Source organism: Macaca nemestrina, chromosome 14, assembly GCF_043159975.1.
Source record: "Macaca nemestrina isolate mMacNem1 chromosome 14, mMacNem.hap1, whole genome shotgun sequence".
NCBI lineage: Eukaryota > Metazoa > Chordata > Mammalia > Primates > Cercopithecidae > Macaca > Macaca nemestrina.
The window spans coordinates 70,121,246-70,141,749 of NC_092138.1; the positions used below are offsets into that span (position 1 = coordinate 70,121,246).

The window sequence follows — 20,504 nt, forward strand, 5'->3', positions numbered from 1 at the left end:
TCTTCGATTTCTCTCAATATATTTTATAGTTTTCATTGTAGAAATCCTTCCCTTCTTTGATTAATTGCTAAGTATTTTATTTTATTTGTAGCTATTGTAACTGGGATTAATTTCTTGATTTCTTTTTCAGATTTCCCACTGTTGGCATATAGAAATGCTACTGATTTTTGTACATTGATTTTTTATTCTGCAACTTTATTGAATTTGTTTATCATTTCTAATAGCATTTTGGTGTAGTCATTAGTTTTTTCCAAATACAAGATCATATCATCTGCAAACAAGAATAATCTGACTTCTTCCTTTCCGGTTTGGATGCCCTTTATTTCTTTCTCTTGTTTGATTGCTCTAGCGAGGACTTACAGTACTACATTGAATAACTGGTGAAAGTGAGGGTATCTTTGTCTTGTCCCAGATCTTAGAGGAAAGGCTTTCAATTTTTCCCCATTCAGTATAATTCTAGCTGTGGGTCTGTCACATATGGCTTTTATTATGGTAAGGTATGTTCCTTCTATTCCCCATTTTTTTAGGGTTTTTATCATGAAGGGATGTTAAAATTTATCAAATGCTTTCTCAGCATCAATTGAAATTATCACATGGGTTTTGTCCTTCATTCTGTTGATAAGATGTATCATATTGATTGACTTGCATTTGTTGAATCATCCTTACATCCCTGGGATAAATCCCATTTGGTTATGATGAATGATCTTTCTAATGAATTGTTGAATTTTGTTTGCTAGTATTTTGTTGAGGATTTTTTGCATCAGTGTTCATCCAGGGATATTGGCCTGTAGTTTTCTTTTCTTTTTTTAATGTGTCTTCATCTAGCTTTAGTATCAGTGTAATATCAGCCTTGTAGAATACATTTGGAAGTATTTCCTCCTCCTCTATTTTTCAGAATAGTTTGAATGAATCAGTATTAGTTCTTCTGTAAATGTTTGGTAAAATTCAACAGTGAAATCATCAGGTCCTGGGCTTTCTTTGCTGGGAGACATTTTATTACAGCTTTGCTCTCATTACTTGTTATTGGTCTATTCAGGTTTTAGATTTCTTCATAGTTCAATCTTGGTAGGAATTTATCCATTTCTTCTAGATTTTCCAATTTATTGGCATATAGTTGCTCACAGCAGCCTCTAATAATCCTCTGAATTTCTGTGGTATTGGTTGTAATGTCTTCTCTTTCATCTCTGCATCTCTGATCTTACTGATTTTGGTCTTCTCTTTTTTTTTCTTAGTCTGGCTAAAGGTTTGATGATTTTGTTTATCTTTTCAAGAAACAACTTTTCATTTTGTCAATCTTTTATATTGTTTTATTCATTTTAATTTTATTTATTTTTGCTCCTATTTTTATTATTTCATTTCTTTGACTAATTTTGGGATTGGTTTGCTCTTGCTTTTCTAATTCTTTAAGACATATCATTGGGTTGTTTATTTGAAGTTTTCTGTTTTTTTGATGTAGGCATTTATACCTATAAGCTTCCCTCTTAGTAATGCTTTCACTGTATCCCATAGGTTTTAGTATGTTGTGTTAATTTTTAAAATTTCTTAATTGCTTAATTAATTTATTCATTTACCAACTTGTCATTCAGAAGCATGTTGTTTCATTTCCATGTGTTTATGTAGTTTCTAAAATTCCTCTTTTTATTAATTTCTAGTTTTATTCCATTGTGATCAGAGAAGATACTTGATATTACTTCAAATTTTTAAAAATATTTTAAGACTTGTTTTGTGGCATAATATATGGTCTATACTTGAGAAAGATTCATGTGCTGAGTAAAAGTATGTGTATTTAGTAGCCATTGGATGAAATATTCTGTAAATATCTACTAGGTCCATTTGGTCTACGGTGCATATTAAGTTCGATGTTTCTTTGTTGATTTTCTCTCTGGATGATCTGTCCAGTACTGAAAGTGGAGTGTTGAAGCATCTAGCTATTATTGCATTCAGGGTCTATCTACTTATCTCTAATAATATTTGCTTTATCTAGCGGAGTGATCCAGTTTTGAGCGCATATATATATATTTATAATTGTTCTATCTTCTTGCTAAATTTACCTGTTTATCATTGTATAATGACCTTCTTTGTTTCTCTTTATAGTTTTTGTCTTGAAATTTATTTTGTCTGATACAGTAAAGTTACTCCTGCTCATTTTTTTGTTTCTTTTGGCATGGAATATATTTTTCCATCCCTTTATTTTCAGTCTATGTGTGTCTTTATAGGTGAAGCATATTTCTTGTAGGCAACAGATCATTGGGTCTTATTTTTTATTCATTAAGCCACTGTATGTCTTTTTAATTGCAGAGTTTAGTCCATTTACATTCAATATTATTATTAATAAGTAAGGCCTTACTCCTGCCATTTTTTGACTTGTTTTCTGGTTGTTTTGTGGTCTTCTCTTCCTTCCTTCCTGTATTCCTTTTAGTGAAGGTGATTTTCTCTGGTGGTATGTTTTAATTTCTTGCTTTTTAGTTTTCATGTATCCATTTTATGTCTCTTCATGTGGCTTGCAAATGATTTCTTATAACCCATTATTTTAAACCGATGACAAGTTAACACTGATTGCATAAACAAACAAACAAAGAGAAAACTCTACACTTTAACTTCCTTCCCCCACTTTTTAACTTTTTGTTGCTTCTATTTATATTTTGTTGTACTGGCTATGTCTTGAAAAGTTGTTGTAGTTATTATTTTGATCCAGTTCATCTTTTCATTTTTCTACCTAGGATATGAGTAGCTTGCAAACCACAATTAGTGTTATAACATTCTCTGCTTTTCTTTGTACTTACTATTACCAGTGAGTTTTGTACCTTCAGATGATTTCTTATTCATCATTAACATCTTTTCCTTTCAGGTTGAAGAACTCCTTTTAGCATTTCGTGTAGGACAGGTCTGGTGTTGATGAAAACCCTTGGATTTGGTTTGTCTGGAAAAGTATTTCTCTCTCATGTTTGAAGGATATTTTCACCAGATACACTACTCTAGCATAAGATGTTTTTTCTTTGCACTTTAAATACATCATGCCACTCTCTCCAGGCCTGTTAGGTTTCCACTGAAAAGTCTGCGGCCAAGTATATTGGAGTTCCATTGTATGTTATTTGTTTCTTCTTTCTTGCTGCTTTTAGGATCCTCTCTTTATCCTTGACCTTTGGGAGTCTAATTATTAAATGACTTGAGGTACTCTTCTTTAGGTTAAATCTGCTTAGTATTCTATAATCTAATAGAACTTCATATTGATATCTTTCTTCTCTTGGGAAGTTCTCCGTTATTATCCCTTTGAATAAACTTTCTACCCCAATCTCTCTCTCTGCCTTCTCTTTAAGGTCAACAACTCTTAGATTTTGAGACTTTTGAGACTATATTCTAGATCTTGTAAGCATGCTTCATTCTTTTTTATTCTTTTTCTTTTGTGTCCTCTCACTGTATGTTTTCAAATAGCCTGTCTTCAAGCTTACTGATTCTTTCTTCTGCAGAATAAATTCTGCTATTAGGAAACTCTGATGCATTCTTCAGTTTATCAATTGCATTTTTCAACTCCAGAATTTCTGCCAGATTCTCTTTATTTCAATCTCTTTGTTAAATTTATCTGATAGTATTTTAAATTATTTCTCTGTGTTATCTTAAATTTCTTTGAGTTTCCTCAAAACAGTTATTTGTCTGAAAGGTCACATATCTCTGTCTCTCTGAGACTGGTCCCTGGTGTCTTATTCAGTTCATTTTGTGAGGTCATGTTTTCTGAATATTCTTAATGCTTGTGGATGTTTATTGGTGTTTTGCATTGAAGAATTAGTTGTCCTCACATGGTGAAAGAGTGGAAGAGCAAAAGACTAGACAGCTCTCATTCATCTCATTCATGAAGGTGGAACCCTCATGACTTCATCACTTCCCAAAAGGCCCCATCTTGTAATAGTATTATATTAGAGGAACATAAATTTTGGAGGGACACAAACATCCAAACTATAGCACACACTGATATAAAAATGCTTATGTAGATTTTTTAATAAATAAGAAGTTTTGTTAAAATTTGTACAGGATTCATGAGAGATGTTTTTATCTATATCTTTCTGCATATTCTATATAATAAAATATTTTCATAGTACTTTATAATTTATAAGGAATATTTATATGTTTTCTCATTTGATCTTGAGATTTTTTCTTGAAAAACAAAAGATTAATTATAGATAAGGAAGCATGGCTCAGACAGGTAAGGTGACTTATGTATGTCATAGAACAATGCATGGAAGAAAAGGATTTGAACTCTACTATAATTCCAAGTCCAAAGCACCTTCTAGATATCTGGCACTAGGAAGGGCAAGAGGAATAGAAAGTTGAATGAGATATCAAGAAGCATACAATGTGGTGGGAAGATAAACAGAGAAGACAGTGTAAAGTAATTTGACAGAGGAATATACAGGATGTTATGGAAGCTCTGAGGAAAGGCTCAAATATCAGCTAAGGAACATGAGGAGGGCTTATAAACTGAGTCTTAAAGAATGACTGCGATTGGGCCACATAAAAGATAGAGAAAAATGGTGATGAATTCCAGGCAGGGGAAGAACATGAGCAAATATCTGTAGTCAGTCCTGTCTGGTTGGGGTGGTGGGTAATGTGAACTACATGCAGTTCCTTGTTGCCAAAGCAGAAAGAGAGGGAGGACTGACAGATGAGGCCAAAGACATCTACAGATATTAGATCATAGAAGCCCTTATATGTGAAGAGTCTAGACATTTTTCTATAGATACCACTCAATTATTTAAATCCTTTAAGAATGAGCTTGGCGTGGTTAGATTGATATTTTATTAGATTGTACTGACTATCCTATAAGGATAGACTGCAAGTAAACAGGAATGAAAGCAGGGAGACTTGTGTGAAGGTCATTACAACAATCCAGGAGAGGGAGAGATGAGTCTTGACTTAATTTGGAATGACTGGCCGTTGATATGATATGGCTGACAAGGGAAAAACAGAAGTTGAGAATAAAGCATCCTCCAAGTTTTAACCTGGTGCTTAGGCAAGAATAAATTACCAAATTCAGGAGAATGAGTTAGTTAGTCTGGGGCCATGTTGTGTTTGAGGGGTGAGCTAGAGTGGTTTAGAAGGCAAATACCCAACTCTAAAACTCCCAATTCTAAAACTTAGAAAGAGGTGTGGATGAAAGAGAGATTCTCTCAAGTTAGTGACTTATCGGTGTTAATAGAAGTCATGGAGGTGGAACAGCTCGCTTAAGGAGAACATGAAACTGTTGGCAACTTTGGAGACTTCCAATCTGTAAGAGGAAAAGAAGCCTGGAAAGGACCAGAGATAGAATTGTGAGATATTATGAGAATCAGAAGAATTAGTGTCCCAGGTGCCAGGAAAATCCAGAGTTTCAAGAAGGGAAAGAAATTAACAATGTCAAAGAGATTCAGTAAGATACAAACTGAAAAACACTAATTGAAATTGGCACTTCAGAAGCTGTTATCGATTTTAGTGATATCTGTTTTAATGAAATGATTGGGACAAGAAGCTAAACTGCAGCCAATTGAGGAGTGTATGGGAGGTGAAAAAGTGGAGGCAGTGAGTGTAGGCAACTCTTCTGAAATATATGGATAGGATGTTACCTTGTTAGAGATGAACATGGCATAAAGGCAGTTATGTATTTTGAAAGTTTTTTTTTAGGATGGGAAAAATTACTATTTTTATGCCATGGGGGAGAAGGTTTTATGTAAGAAAAAGGAGGTGATGACTGTGAGAATAAGTGTGGGTGTGGGAGAAGAAAGTGGCATCAAGGAAACACATCCTCTGAGACTGAGAAAAGAAGAGGCAATAAATGTTAGGCTGCTGAAAGTTGAGAAATATGATACCAGAGGCATAATCTTCTCAGTGGGGTAAGAGACACAATCTTCTGCTAGTAATGTGGGGTGTGGGAGTTGAATGTGGAACTAAAGGAGAGTGATAGAGGTCCAGAGTTGCTAAGAAGAAAAGAATGCTCAATCATGGGGTCTAAAGAGGGAAAGGAATAAAGGCTGAGAAAATGCCAAATGCCTAGAGGAAGCACGTGCATGAGAAAACTAGAAGGTAGAGGGAAGTTGAAGACTTCAGAGGTATCTTGGTGTACTTTGTGCTGCTACAACACAATACCCCAGATTAGATAATTTCATAATGAACAGAAATGTATTGGCTTACCATTCTGGAGGCTGGAAAGCAAGGGGCAACGTCTGATAAGGGCCTTCTTGCTGCATCGTCCCACGAAAGTAGAGCAAAGAGAGGGCAAGAGGGAGGGAGAGAAGGGGGCTGAGCTTGTCCTTTTATGATGAACTCACTCATGTGACAATAAACCCACTTCTACACTGATGCAGAATGCATTAATCAATTCATGAGGGCAGAGCCCTCATGGCCTAATCATTTCTCATTAGGCCCCACCTTTTAACACTGTGGCATTGGGGATTAAGTTTCCAGCACACGCTTTTTTGGGGGTATGGGGGTGCATTCAAACCAGAGTAGAGGACAACTCTTAGGAAATGGCCCTTGAGTATATGACTTAAATTGAGGCAAGATGATTGTCTCCAGAAATAAGAAGTTTCAGAATTATGACAGTAGGATATTGGATGTTTCAATTCTTGCCATCAAAATTTCCTACGATGATGGCAGGACTTACAGAGAAAGATTACAAATCAGCTGCCAGAGTCTTCAAAAAATGAATAACAGTAACTGGGATGCAAGTCAATGGCAGTGATATAGAAGATATTGTGGGTTATACAAACAAATATAATCAAACTCAAAATAAATAGCAATTTTCACAAGGTGAAAGTGTAATGCCTAGAAACATTCAAAAGGATCTGGGTTAACGTCAAACTCTTTCCAGCCCCATGGTGCATGGAAAGAGAGAATGAGTAGCCTCCACTCAGGAAGTTCACATGGGCATCCAGATCTCAGTGAAAGAAGGAGGTGAATACAGAGTTATCCACCAGGGAGCAAGGACTCAGGGACACAATGGAAAGAGGCAGAGAAGTCAGTACTGGCCAGGCACGGTGGCTCACGCCTGTAATCCCAACACTTTGGGAGGCCAAGGCAAGTGGATCATTTGAGGTCAGGAGTCCAAGACCAGCCTGGCCAACATGGTGAAACCCCGTCTCTACCAAAAATAAAAAAATTAGCCAGGTGTGGTGGCACGAGCCTGTAATCCCAGCTACTAAGGAGGCTGAGGCAGGAGAATCGCTTGAGTCTGGGAGACGGAGGTTGTTGTGAGCAGAGATCATGCCACTACACTCCAGTCTGGGAGACAGAGTGAGACCCTGTCTCAAAAAAAAAAAAAAAGAGAAGAAAAGAAAAAAAATTAAATTAAATTAAATTTAAAAAAAAGAGGTAAATACTGAGAAGAACATAATGATACTTCATCTCTCAAAAAAATTAAAAAATTCTCTGAGTGTAGTGGCATACATATGTGGACCTAGCTACTTGGGAGTCTGAGGTGGGAGGATCACTTGAGGCCATGAAGTTGAGGCTTCAGTGAGCCATGACCACACCACTACACTCCACCCTGGATGACAAAGCGAGACCCTCTCTCAAAAAAAAAAATAAGAAATGAGAATGGGAGACTAAGAGAAATCAGATGCGACCTTTCATTTTGTAGAGATGGGGGCCTGGTTAAAAGACACCCTGCACCCACATCCCACTCCATTACATAGTCTGACTGTGGCCCATGTGCTTGTGATGCCAGAATGGGCCCAGGTCTTAGTGTCCAGCTGGTCTCAAAGAGACTATGAGGGTTGCTGGAGGTCTACAAACAGCTCTCCAGAGCCTCTCCCTTGCCTCCTGATATTCAAAAAAAGTATTCTTAGCTCAACCCACATCAATTTTTTATCCAAGATGAATCTTCCAATTAAAAAAAATCAATTCTCAAGCCTTTAAAATATGCTAAATTAAAATGTGCAAAACAACTATTATCTTCTTCCTTTAAAGAGAAACAGAAAAGTCTTTACATCTGCTTTTTCCTATTTTTTAGCAGAAAAAAATGGAGCAAATGATGTGGTTGTAGCCAAGGTTGTCTATAAAGTGTGAAAGCATTTCCTTTCCTTTCCCAGCAGCCAGGACTAACACTAGGAGGCAGAGAAAATCAGCATTAAAGTTTTACTTAAATTATAAAATGGGGCGAAGACCTTGCCCAAAGATGATATCTCATGTCTCCTGTGACAGACAATGAATGGCTCAAGACAAAGGTCATTCTCTTTATTATTTAGTTTCCAAGAAGTTGATAGGCTGTTCCATTGTGGTGTGTGGTGGTGCTGAAAGCATGCTCACCCGGGAGTTCAGAGAATCTGCTGGATCTGCTCTTCACTCTGCCACCTACTTGCTGTGACTTTAAGTTTGATCTTCTGTTTCTCTGTTTAAAAAAAAAAAAAAAGAACTTAGGCCATGAAATTGCTATGAGGATTAAATGAGATAATGATGGAAAAAAAATCGCTTTGTAAAATGAAAAACACTAGATACACGTTACTCATCACTAGAGTATCCTGGAACAGATGATTCTACATCTGCTACCCAGTTACAGGCAATAGGAATAAGGATAACGGCAGAAAAGTGAAGTTGGGTAGGCAGGATGTAGTGGGGCAGGCAGGGTCCTTAATGTTTTTCAAATCACACTGCTGGGAGTGATGTCAGTGAGATGGCAGAATAGGAGGCTCCTGGCTTTCCTTTCTGTCTTGTATGCACCAAATAAATGACTGCACACAGTTAAATTTTCTCTGAGAGAGAGCCAGAAACTGGTTGAGAGACTCCTACTCACAAGGTAACTAAGAAAATATCTGCATCAAAATGGATAGGAAACACTGAGGCACGCTTAGGTATAAACCCCACCTCAGATACCACATCTTACAATTGGGAAGGAATCCCCAATTCCCAGGTTCTTACTAAGGATTGAAGTATTTGGAACACATAAATGCTACCCCAACTTTACAGCCCTAACCCAAGGGACTGGCTTTTTAAATACCTAGCTCTGAGAATTGACAGGGCTCTGGATTTGTGAGTCTCCGTGGATCATAGAGAACAAAGAGATGATTTTAATGGACATGTGAGCACTTCCAGTAGCTATATTCCCTGGGCTCAGTGCAGAGAATAGACTAAAATGCCCAGTTCTTAGTTTTTCCCTGAAAGGAGTTGGCACACTTTTCCAGTTGCTGCCTGAGGGTTGGACCTCTAACTAGTCTGCATCTGGGAGCTGATGGGGCAGATAAACAATAGACCTCTGGGATCTTGAATGGGAGTGTCGGCACTTCCTGTGTCTTCTTCTCTGGCTCATTTCAGAGATAAATCCAGGTCTGCATATTCCCCCTGTAAGAAGTTTGTGCATGCATCAAGTGCACCAACTTTTACAGCTCCCATCTCAGGAAATGTCTTTTTAATCACTGAGCTCTGGGAGTTGGTGGGACTCTGCATTCCTGAACCTTCCTAGACTGCAAAGAACAAAGAGGTGGTTTTTCAGTGGGCACACGTGCAGTGGTTATACCCCTAGTATCAGAGGGTGTGGTTTGAATGACAGCACAGGCATTCGTCACAGATTCTCTCCCCAGCTTAATGCAGTGAGTGGGAGATGAACTCCAGCTCTCAGTTTCTTCCTGAGTATAGAAAGAACTGGAATATATATCTAACATTTAACTTCTCCAACTGCATCTCAAAGTACTGGCTTTTATCTCATCTGCCTTGGGAAACTGATAGGATTTGGCACACCCAAATCTTCTGGGGGCCACTAAGAATGAAGAAAGGGGTTTGGATAAGCATGAAGGTTTGAGAGGCACCTAGAATCTCTGACTGAACTGATTGATGAGGTCCATCTTCTATGTGAGGCTAGTCTGACAAAACTGGGAGACGAAACTGTCTTTCATGTACAAAAACTAACAGAGAGTCAAGGAAAATGAATAAACAGGAAAATACTTCCAAATAAATGGACAAGAAACCAGACCCTAATGAATGGAGATATATGATTTACCCAACAGAAAATTTAAAAGAACGATAATAAAGATGCTCAGCAAAGTCAGTAGAGCAATGCATGAACAAACTGAGAATTTTAACAAAGTTATAGAAACCGCTAAAAAGTGTCAAATCAGAGCTAAAGAATGCAATAATTAAACTGAAAAATTCAATAGAAGAGTTCAACAGTAGACTAGAGTCAGCAGGAAAAAGAAACAGTAAACTCAAAGACAAGTAATTGGAAGTTATCCAATCTGAGGAACCAAATAATAATAATAATGATTTAAAAAGTGAAGATAAGAAATTTGTGGGACACAGTCACTGAAACAATATACTCATTATCAGAGTCTCAAAAGGAAGAGAGAGAGACAGGAACAAAGACCCTATTCAAAGACATAATGGCTGAAGATTTTTCAAGTCTGAGGAAGGAAATAGAAATCCAGATCCAGAAAGCACAAAGTTAAGACAAAAAGAGAATATACTTTTGAAATTAGACTTCTTTTAAACTCCAGATCCCCAATGTAATATTGGGCAGGAGCTTAAACAGTTAAGTCTCATTTTGTCTTTAACTGTCAGCAATTTGATTATAATGTATCTCCTTATGGGGTTCTTTGGATTCATCTTATTTGATGCTCTTTGTCCTTTCTAGATCTGGATTTCTATTTCCTTCCCCAGACGTGGGAAATCTTGCAAAGTGAAATAAGTCAGGCACCAAAAGACAAATACTACATGATTTCACGGCTATGTGGACTCTAAAGAAGCTGATCTCATGGAAATAGAGAGTAGCATGGTGGTCCCAGAGGAGTGGGTGGAGTGGGTGGGTGAGGACTGGGAACTAGTATCAGAGAGATGTTGGTCAAAGAATATAAAAGTTTCAGTTAGACAGGAGAAAAAGCTCAAGAGATCTATCATAAAGCATGGTGACTCTAGTTAATAATATATTGTATTCTTTTTTTTTCTTTGATGTAGGGTCTCGCTCTGTCACCCAGGTTGGAGTGCAGTGGCACAATCTTAGCTCACTGCAACCTCTGCCTCCCAGATTCAAGAGATTCTCTTGCCTCAGCCTTCCAAGTAGCTGGGATTACAGGCACCCACCACTACTCCAGCTAATTTTTGTATTTTTAGTAGAGACAACGTTTCACCATGTTGGCCAGGCTGGTCTCAAGAACTCCTGACCTCAGGTGATCCACCCTCCTCGGCCTCCCAAATTGCTCGGATTACAGGTGTGATCTACTGCACCTGGCCAATAATATATTATATTTTTGAGAAATTAAAAAAAGCAATGAAAGGGACAATATAAATAAATCAATGTGTAATGTTAATGTTTCATCCAAAATTTTCTTAAATTCTGTGTGTTCATGAGTCCTGGTGTCCTAACTTATCTTTTATCCAAGGTAGATTTGGTATTAAGTGCCCATTATTTTGAGTTCTTAAGATGAAAAGACAGTCAATCATCCTAGAATTGCATCTGTCCTTCTAAAAACAACTAATTACCAATGCCAGAAACTTCAACCAAATTCTAAACTTTTACCCCAAAGACTCAATTAAAACAATTTAATAGCTCCTATTTCAGTAGTTCATACATTTACATTACCATATAGAATTGGTTCCATATGCTCCAGTTTTCACAATACATTAGTCACTATTATTTTCTACACTTTTACAAGTAATTTCCAAATTTTGGTCCTAAATTAAAGTACTTTGTATGTACAAAAAATTAACATAAATAATAGCAATTTATAACTCTACACATTTTTTAGATATCTAAATTATTTCCTAGGCTAAATCATGCCATGCCTGATTTATTGTTCTGTGTTAATTGCATGAAAGCCATAGAGAAGAGATGTAGAAAGATGTACTTGTAGTTAATTTTGTAGATGGGATGTGAGATGTTTTATAGGTATGAGACAGAGTTTTGACAAGATAGCAATCAGTTTTTATTTGGTATTCTTCCTTGGATTTGGTGTGAACACAGTCAAAAATTTATTTTGCATGAATTCTTCTCTCAATCCCAAATAAGTAAAATAAATTTAATCTGCTGCAGATTTTTGGGGGGGACAGGGTCATTCTAGACTAGCAATTAGCATCTTCATTCACCCAGGAAAAATAATACTATTTGAAGACTATTTTGTCACATTCTACATCATTCCACCATCACTTACGCAAAGCAATTTTGGTCCCTCCAGAAAATGAAATGAAACTTTATTCCATGTCTGCCTTTTGGCAGAATTCAACTGATCTTCTACAACCGTCATTTAGTAATCTATAAGTTGCTCACAAAAGAAGCTGCTGTCTCATCTTGCAATCATGTGATTTCCACTGTTCCATGATAGCTCAGAATATGACTTGTTTCTGCAGGTCTTTTCATGCTTTTCTTTTATCAATGTATTTACTTTTTGCAAATTTCTGGGTCAAAACTGTGATTACGCCGAGGACCAATGAGGAATCAGGCCCCTCACAGGGCCCTACCCTCAAGTCTTTGTGCAAGGTTGCTTCATCTGGTGCTCCAAAAGTCAGAGACGCTGATACTGATAACTCACTGATATTTTCTCTCATCTAATAAATTATCCTTTGCTTAATGTTGTCAGTTTAACAATGCCCCCACACCTTTTAAATCTTTTGCTAAAGGAAATATGGTGATAGGGACAGAAAGTTCCATAGATACTTCTTCACCCCATGTTTCTTCTTTCCTGGATCACATCTCTCTCTCTCTCTCTCTCTCTCTCTCTCTCTCTCTCTCTCCTCATACACTTCCCACAAGTGCAAAACTCCTGAGGCAGGAGCAATTTGGATTTGGATTGGATATGGCTGCAGCATAATGAGCTGGGAAGAATGGAAGAGCATGCGTTTCATACATTAGCTACAGGCATAAGGTTATATGCCTGTAAAATAATGTTGATACTGTGCATCGACCTTACAGGTTAGAAATGTGTCAATCCCAACTCTTTCCTCTCTCTCATCCCAAGACTCACTGGGACCCAAGTCCTGTTGATCCTTCTGAAACCTCTCAGATCAGTCACTTCCTTTTCACCCCTAAGGCCACTCTTCTTGGTCTCTCTCACCTAGATCCTGGATTCACTCTCCTGCCTGCCTCTGCTTTCTTCCCACTTTAATCTCATCTTCAAAAAGCTGCCTGAATGATCTCTTGAAGATACAACTCAGATACAGCTCAAAAATCATCAATGGTTCCCTGTTGCTATTGGATGAAGTCCGAATTCCTTAGCCTCTCTTTGGAACCCTAAGTAATCTGGTTCCCCGTCTACTTTTTGAGCCAATGTTTTCACTCTGAGTCTAGGCCCTATTGTGAGAGGGCCATTCTTTTGAAGTTGGAGTGTCAATCTTCTCCTAAAATGCAAGTGAAATGTGAATTGAAGCCACAATCTACCATTAATCTTTTAGCATGCATCAGGAAAGCAGATGTTTCTAGAGTCAGCTGTAGACAGAAAATTGGACCAGAAAGGAATCAAAGTAAAGAGGTAGAAGGGAAGAGTCAGGCTCAGAGCTAGGAGTAAGGATCAAGTTTATGTCTGAACCTGAACTGAGTAGCTCTTGGGGGCAAGGAAAGTACATGAAGAATGGGAGTAAAGGAAAGCTGTAGAGTCGTTGACAGGAAGTGGATGGGTAATTTATAAATAATTCATAATTCATAGAAGGCCAGAGCCAGAAATGACTTTAGAGGTCATCAAGTCCCACACCTTATGACATCGAGAAAGGTAACTAATTCAAAGAGGTGAAGCGCCTAGTCATACTAGTTCATCAAGCCTGCAGGAGATCAAGCTAGCCCTCAGGGCCCCGGACTCCCAAGCCATGCTGTCTCAAATTACTTCCAACTAATCCATCCTCCCACCCTCCCCAGGGTGGATGACTTCAAGGAATCAGGCCCAGAAACGGGGAGCTGGATGTTTCTTTAGAATGTAGCAAAAAGAAAAGAGGAAGAGGGGTTTTTTTCCAGTCCTCAGAAATTGTACTTTCCCTGGCATTCAATGGAGGCATCCAAGTCCAAAGTGACTGGGTCAGAGACAGAGGCTCCTTATCTTGGGCTATGTTGTTTTGACACATAGAGAAGCTGACAGGAAGACAACCAAGTCCATTTACTTGACTGCCACGATAAGTGAATTGGAACAGCTATGCAGCCTGGCCAAGGAATCATTTGGAAAGATATCATTAGGGTGGCCAAGAGAAGAAAATCAATGCCTGGCAGCCAACCTAGTGGCCTTTTAGAGTTAAAAATAGCCATAGCATCATAATATTTCTAAAGAGGTTTCACATCCATTATATCAAATTCTCCATCCAACATGTCTGTGAGGTAAGTATTATTTTCACTATTTAAAGATGAGGAAATGAGATGCAGAGGGCACATCCAAGGTCACAAGAGCTCATAAGTAGAAGAGTTGGAACTGGGGCATAGGTCTGGTGATTTCAGATCCACATGACTAAAGTTATTCAGCCTTAAACAGGAATGAAATTCTGACACATGCTACAACTTCAATGGACCTTTTAGATATTATGCTAAGTGAAATAAGTCAGACACCAAAGGACAAAATACTGTATGATTTCACTTGTATGAGATACCTAAATTAGTCAAATTCATACAGACAGAAAGTGGGACAGTGGTTACCAGGGACTGGGGGAAGAAGGAATAGGGGAGTTATTGCTTAATAGCAATATAACAGAGTTTCAGTATGAGACGATGAAAAAGTTCTGGAAACGGATGGTGGTGACAGTTGTACAAAAATGTGAATGTACTTAATGCTACTGAACTGTATGTACACTAATAAATGGTTAAAATGGTGACTTTTATGTTATGTGTATCTTACCACAGTAAAAAATAAAATTTTAAAAAAGTAAATTTACATGAATGCAGTGATACATGTTTTCTAACAATTCCATTTGTAACTCATAGTTTTTAGAGTGTTAAAAAAAAATAAGGTCTTAGTTTACAGAAGAGGAAACTGAGGGCCAGAGAGGGTCAGGGATGAATGTGGGTCAGTTAGAAAATTAGGAAGAGTAAGACCCAGCAAGTGTATTCCCAGGCACTGTTAGTGCTTTCTAGCCTTAATCCCTCTTCTCTTTACAAAACCTCCATGGCTAGCTACCCTATACTAAACACTTACCATATACCAGGCCATGGGCTTTTGCGGGAACCTTCTTTCATTGATCTAATCTTTAGCTGATGGAGTGCCCCAGGACTCAATATTGGATCTCTTGTTTGCCAAATCCACTCCTTAAAGTGATTTAGGTCAGTTCCATAGCTTTCTCCCTAAATTACATCTCCACTTCTGATCTCTCCTCTGAACTCAACATCTCCTCAATTAGAAATACTAAAGCATCTCAAATTTAATATATCTCAAACTAAACTCTTGATTTATCTCCCCCAAACTTGCCCATCATTCAGTATTCTCTGTCTCAGTAAATAACAACTGTATTTCTGTTACTTGGAGTCAGCTTTGACACCTCTCTTTCCATCACAACCATTCTATCAAATCCATTTGAAAATCATCCTATGAGCTCTACTTGAAAAATATAGCCTGAGTCTGATCATTTCTCACCGTCTCCCCTGAAGCCAGCCTAGTACAAATTAACATCGCCTCTTGGCCAGACTATGGTAATAGCCTCCTGTAGTGGATGCTGTGATGCACTAATCAGATTTCCCTTCAGGACCACACTATTCATTCCACTAGCTGCTGGGAGTTTTGGCTGCTGAAAGCTCACAGTTGCATCCGTATTAGGGAATGGCCCTTGGAAAGGAACTGCGTCATCTAAGGCTGTGCTTCCCATAGATATCCACATGGGGCAAGACCTCATTTAATTCAGCTTTCTCTGTTCAAATGTCATTGCATTATGAAGGTTATCCTTGACCACCGCTATGAAAAATCATAATCTCTTATTCCATAGCTCCCTTACCTTGCTTTAATATTTTCTTCATAGTATTTATCAGCCTCTGACTCATATTCATCCATTTACTTATTTTTCTGAAATTGAAGTGCTCTCTTTGCTCTTTTGAGAGACAGAGAGAGAGAGAGAGAGAGAGAGAGAGAGAGAGTATGTGTGTGTCCAACTGCTTAGCCCCAGCACCTAGAACAGAGGCTGGTGGCACATGGTGGACACTTGTGTCAGTTTCCTGATGCTGCTATAATAATCACTACAAACTTACTGGGTTAAACAACATAAATTGATGATCATACAGCCCTGGAGGTCAAAAATTCAAAATGAGTCTCAGTGGGCTAGAATCAAGGTGCAGGTCGGGCTTCATTTTTTTTCTGGAAGTTGCAGGGGGAAAAAGTTTCCTTGCCTTTTGCAGCTTCTAGAGGCAGCCTGCATTCTTTGGTTCATGGCCTTGTTTCTCCCCTTTGTCATGTAACCTAACATCACTACAGATTCTGAGGATTAGGACATAGACATCTCTGGGAAATGTATTATTCTGCCAACAACAACATTCAATGAGTATTTGATAAATAAATGAGTGAATTATTATTTAATTTCACTCATCAAGTAATCCCTTAGAATCAATGTAATTATTCTTTCATTTTATGAGCGAAATGAAACTTGAAAGGTTAAGTCACTAGCCCAAGTTAACCTAGCTAATAAATAGCAGAGCAAAACTCAAACAGATAGGCCAATTCAAGACAGTTTCTGACTGTCCCCACTTGTTTCATTTTTCTGTGTTCTCAGCTTACAAATCTGCCTCCTTGACTAGACTCAGAGCTCCTAGAGGAGAGAGACCATGGCTTTGCATGTTTACAACCCCAAAGCCCAGCCCAAGGCATGGCAAGTAGCAATAATAATAGTAGTAGTAGGAATTTGTTGAGTACTTAACATGTGCCAAGTGCAGATATAAACACTTTACCTGCACCCAGAAAATGTATTGAGTAAATGTTGAGTGGAAAAAACCAGCTTTTCTCACTAAATCCCAACAGCTACATTTTTAGCCCTATCTAATACTCAAGTTCTATACTATAAATGTGCAGATTAAGTCATATTAAATTGGAGAGGCTCTAAAACATCATCAAGAGTGGATTTATTTCTGTCTCCTGGTCTGAATCCAGAATCCCAAGTCATTATCAATCAGTCTGTCTAATGAGTGAACATTCACTGTGAATAGACTTATCCATTCTAGAGTAAGAGTTTGATTTGACAAACTAAAAAATAGTGACTAAGATATCCAGAGGTCTTCACAGTTTCCTAAGCACTCTCACAAATACACTTGATTCTCAAAACAACATTGTACTTAGGGGAGGGATATATTATTACTCCCATTTTATGATAGAAAAAGCTTGGCTCAGAAAACCTAAATAGTTTACCCAAGGTCACCAAGCTAGTGAGAACCACATTCCAGGTTTCCCGACTTCTATATCCACATTTTTCTACTATGTAGTGCTGCCAAGTAGAACGTCTTATGGCTTTTAGAGAGGGGAATGTCCATGCAGACTGGCAAGGCTCAGCTTCCATGTGGATCCGTGGGGACCGTGCCAGTTCCCCGAGCCTGGTTTGCCTACTCGTTCGGATCACGCAGCTCTCTTGATTGTGAGGTTTACAATTTCTCAGTCTGCAAAATGAAAGAAAACCCTAAGAATTAAAATCACTCTGTAAAGTCTAAAAAAGGAGAGGGGATAATTGCCACTGGAATGGATGTTTATTTGTCCTGGAAAAAAAAATATTTTCACTGAATAAAATTTCCACATAACATAGAATTCAGGGGAAGAAGTTGGCAGGTGTAGGAGATTTCTATTCTGCTTTTTATCTACTTTTCTAAGCATCCTTTCTATTTCCATGCTTTGAAAAGAATGGATGAGAACTCGGGCTCTGGGATAAAGAGAGAAAGAAGAATCCTCGAGTTACGGAGCCTGGCTAACCTCTTTTCTGTGACGATCTGTGTGCTCTTTTGTGCAATAATGAAGAGATGGAAAGAAAAGAATTGTCCCCACATTATCCACCACTAGGCCAGCCAAAAGGACCTCTGACTAGGGGAGCAAAGTCACCCCAACGCAGGCTAATTTTCCTCATGCCTTCCCTGCCAGATGGTGCTCTCAGAACATGACTGTCCCCTCTGTGATTGTCCATGATTTGAGGGTCAGGAGCCACCATAGGAAAAGTATCTAATTCCACTTTCACACACTTGTGGTGTCAGCAATCCAAATACAGAAATCTATTTTGGCCACATTTTAACTACTCCACTTAAAGGCATCAGCACAGGAAAAGAAGCCCACTTGTTGGTATCAATGAAAAAATCTCCTAAGTCACTTCTCAGCTATGCTCATCCTGGATTCTTCACCTCATCAAACATCCTACAAGGTCTGGTGTTCCAAGAGGTCAATCTATACTGCAACTCTAGCCAGAGAGAATGTTTGAAAGCATAGATTTCTTCCCTTCTAGTCTGTTTCCTAAATTACCATCAAAGCAATTTTCCCAAAACATACATTTATTCATTCTACGCATATATAATCAGTTACTATTAGGTGCTGGGTACTTTTCTAGGTACTTTTCTTGATTGCTGTGGCAAGTGCCACAGTAATCAAGGCAGGAAATACCTGCGTTTATCTAGAGGGAGGAGAAGATGTTAAACAAACTAACATATTTTATTTCTGATAAGTAATTGTAACAGAAAGAAACCAAAATAGGGTAGTAGTGGTTGTGGGGCAGAAAGTGACTTGAGTGGGGTGATACCTTAGATGGTAAGCGTCATTTGAACCCAGGCCTCAGGGACAAGAAGGAAATTGGCTGTGCCAAGAACTAAGCATTCTAGACAAAGGAAAGAGGAGATTCAGAAGATAGAAATAAACTTGGCAGTTGGAAGAACATAAAGAAGTCCCAGGAGGCTGAAAGATGGTGAGCAGAGGGAGAGTGGTAGGAGTTGGGGCTGGAGATTGAAGCAAAAGCTGGAGTGGCTGTGGTAGAAAAGGAAATAAATAGGTAGACTCCAGACGTATTTGGGAGGTAGAGCTGGCAGCATGTTCTGAATGAGTTGGCATGGGGAGTGCTACAGTTTCGATGTCTGTCCCCTCCGAATCTCACGTTGAAACATAATCCCCAGTGTGGCTGTGTTGGTGGGGTGCCTAGTGGGAGGTGTTTGGGTCATGGAGGCAGAGCCCTCCTGAACAGATGAATGCTCTCCCTTTGCTGGAGGGAGTGAGTTCTCACTGTATTAGTTCCCAGGAGAGCTGCTTGTTACAAAGAGCCTGGCACCTCCCGCTCTCCCTTGCTTCCTCTCTCACCATGTGATCTCTCACACCGGCTCCCCTTCCCCTTCTGCCAGGAGTGGAAGCAGCCTGCGGCCGTTGCCAGATGCAGATGCCCAATCTTGAACTTTTCCAGACATCATGAGCCAAATAAACCATTTTTCTTTGTAAATTACCCAGCCCCGGGTATTTCTTTATAGCCACACAACATGGATTAAGACAGAGTTAGGAAAAAAACAATCAAGGATGACTCCGGGTTTTGACTTCTGCAACTGAGTGGCGGGTAGTACCATTTTGAGTGGGAGCAGTGAAGGGAACTGTGTTGGGAGAAAAGCAAGTGTTTTGCTTCGAATATGTTCCACATAAAGTATCCATTAGACGCTCAAGGGAAAATGTCAAGCAGGTGACTGGATACACAACTCCAGAGGTAAACAGAAGTTTTGAGCTAAAGATACTTATTTATAAGTCATTGGTTTATATACCAATTACTTGAAGCCCTGGACCACTTAGGGGAAAGGGCAAAAGGGGAAGAGAAGAGCCGTGGGGCACTCCGGGATCCAGATGGTTAGAGTGGAGGAGGAACCAGCAAAGGATAACAGGAAAGAGTTGCTGGTGAGGTGGGAGGAAAATAAGGGCAGTGCCACCTAATGAACCAGGTGAAGAAAGCAATCAAGGAGGGAGATATTAACTGTGCCAAACGTTGCTAAAGAGTTGAGTTTAAAAGGGGGAAGAGGGCTGGGCACAGTGGCTCAAGCATGTAATCCCAGCACTTTGGGGGGCTGAGGCAGGCAGATCACCTGAGATCAGGAGTTCGAGACCAGCCTGGCCAATATGGTGAAACCCCCCACCCCCGGTCTCTACTAAAAATACAAAAAATTAACCAGGTGTGGTTGTGGGCACCTATCATCCCAGCTACTTGGGAGACTGAGGCAGAAGAATTGCTTGAACCCGGAAGGCAGAGGTTGCAGTGAGCTGAGATCACACCACTGCACTCCAGCCTGGGCCAACAGAGTGAGACTCTGTCTCAAGCAAAAAGGAGTGGGGAGTGGGGGGAAGAGAAATGACCAGCGAGTTTGGTAAATGGAACCACTGGTGATATTGACAGGAGCAGTGTCAGTAGAATGGTAGGTTGAAAAAGGGAATAAGATTCCCATCATAACCACTTTCCCATTTAAAACTCATCAATGGTTCTCCATCATATAAAAAGATAAAAACTACACTCCTTACTATACCATCTAACACTATTAGGGAAATCAGTAATTTTCAGGGTTCTTAATTGCAAAACAAAACAAAACAAAAAACAGAATTCACTTTAATTTATGAAAGCAGAACTGGGCTTATGAAAAGATACTAGGAATCTCACAAGATCTCCCTAAGGGAGAGTCCAAG

The 20,504-nt window shown here is 38.9% G+C and overlaps 1 long non-coding RNA gene across 6 annotated transcripts in view; it reads right to left on the minus strand.

Annotated features, from left to right (window-relative positions):
• Positions 1 to 20,504, minus strand: part of LOC105477224 (uncharacterized) — a 333,528-nt gene that overhangs the window by 52,444 nt on the left and 260,580 nt on the right. For 4 of the 6 annotated variants that reach the window (XR_011612734.1, XR_011612733.1, XR_011612731.1 and 1 more), the window contains 2 exons: positions 8,275 to 8,356; positions 6,160 to 6,209 (listed from right to left, as the gene is read on the minus strand). This is a non-coding gene — a long non-coding RNA (uncharacterized lncRNA). The remainder of the gene's footprint in view (positions 1 to 6,159; positions 6,210 to 8,274; positions 8,357 to 20,504) is intronic. The other 2 variants (XR_011612732.1, XR_011612730.1) reach the window with 1 other exon arrangement.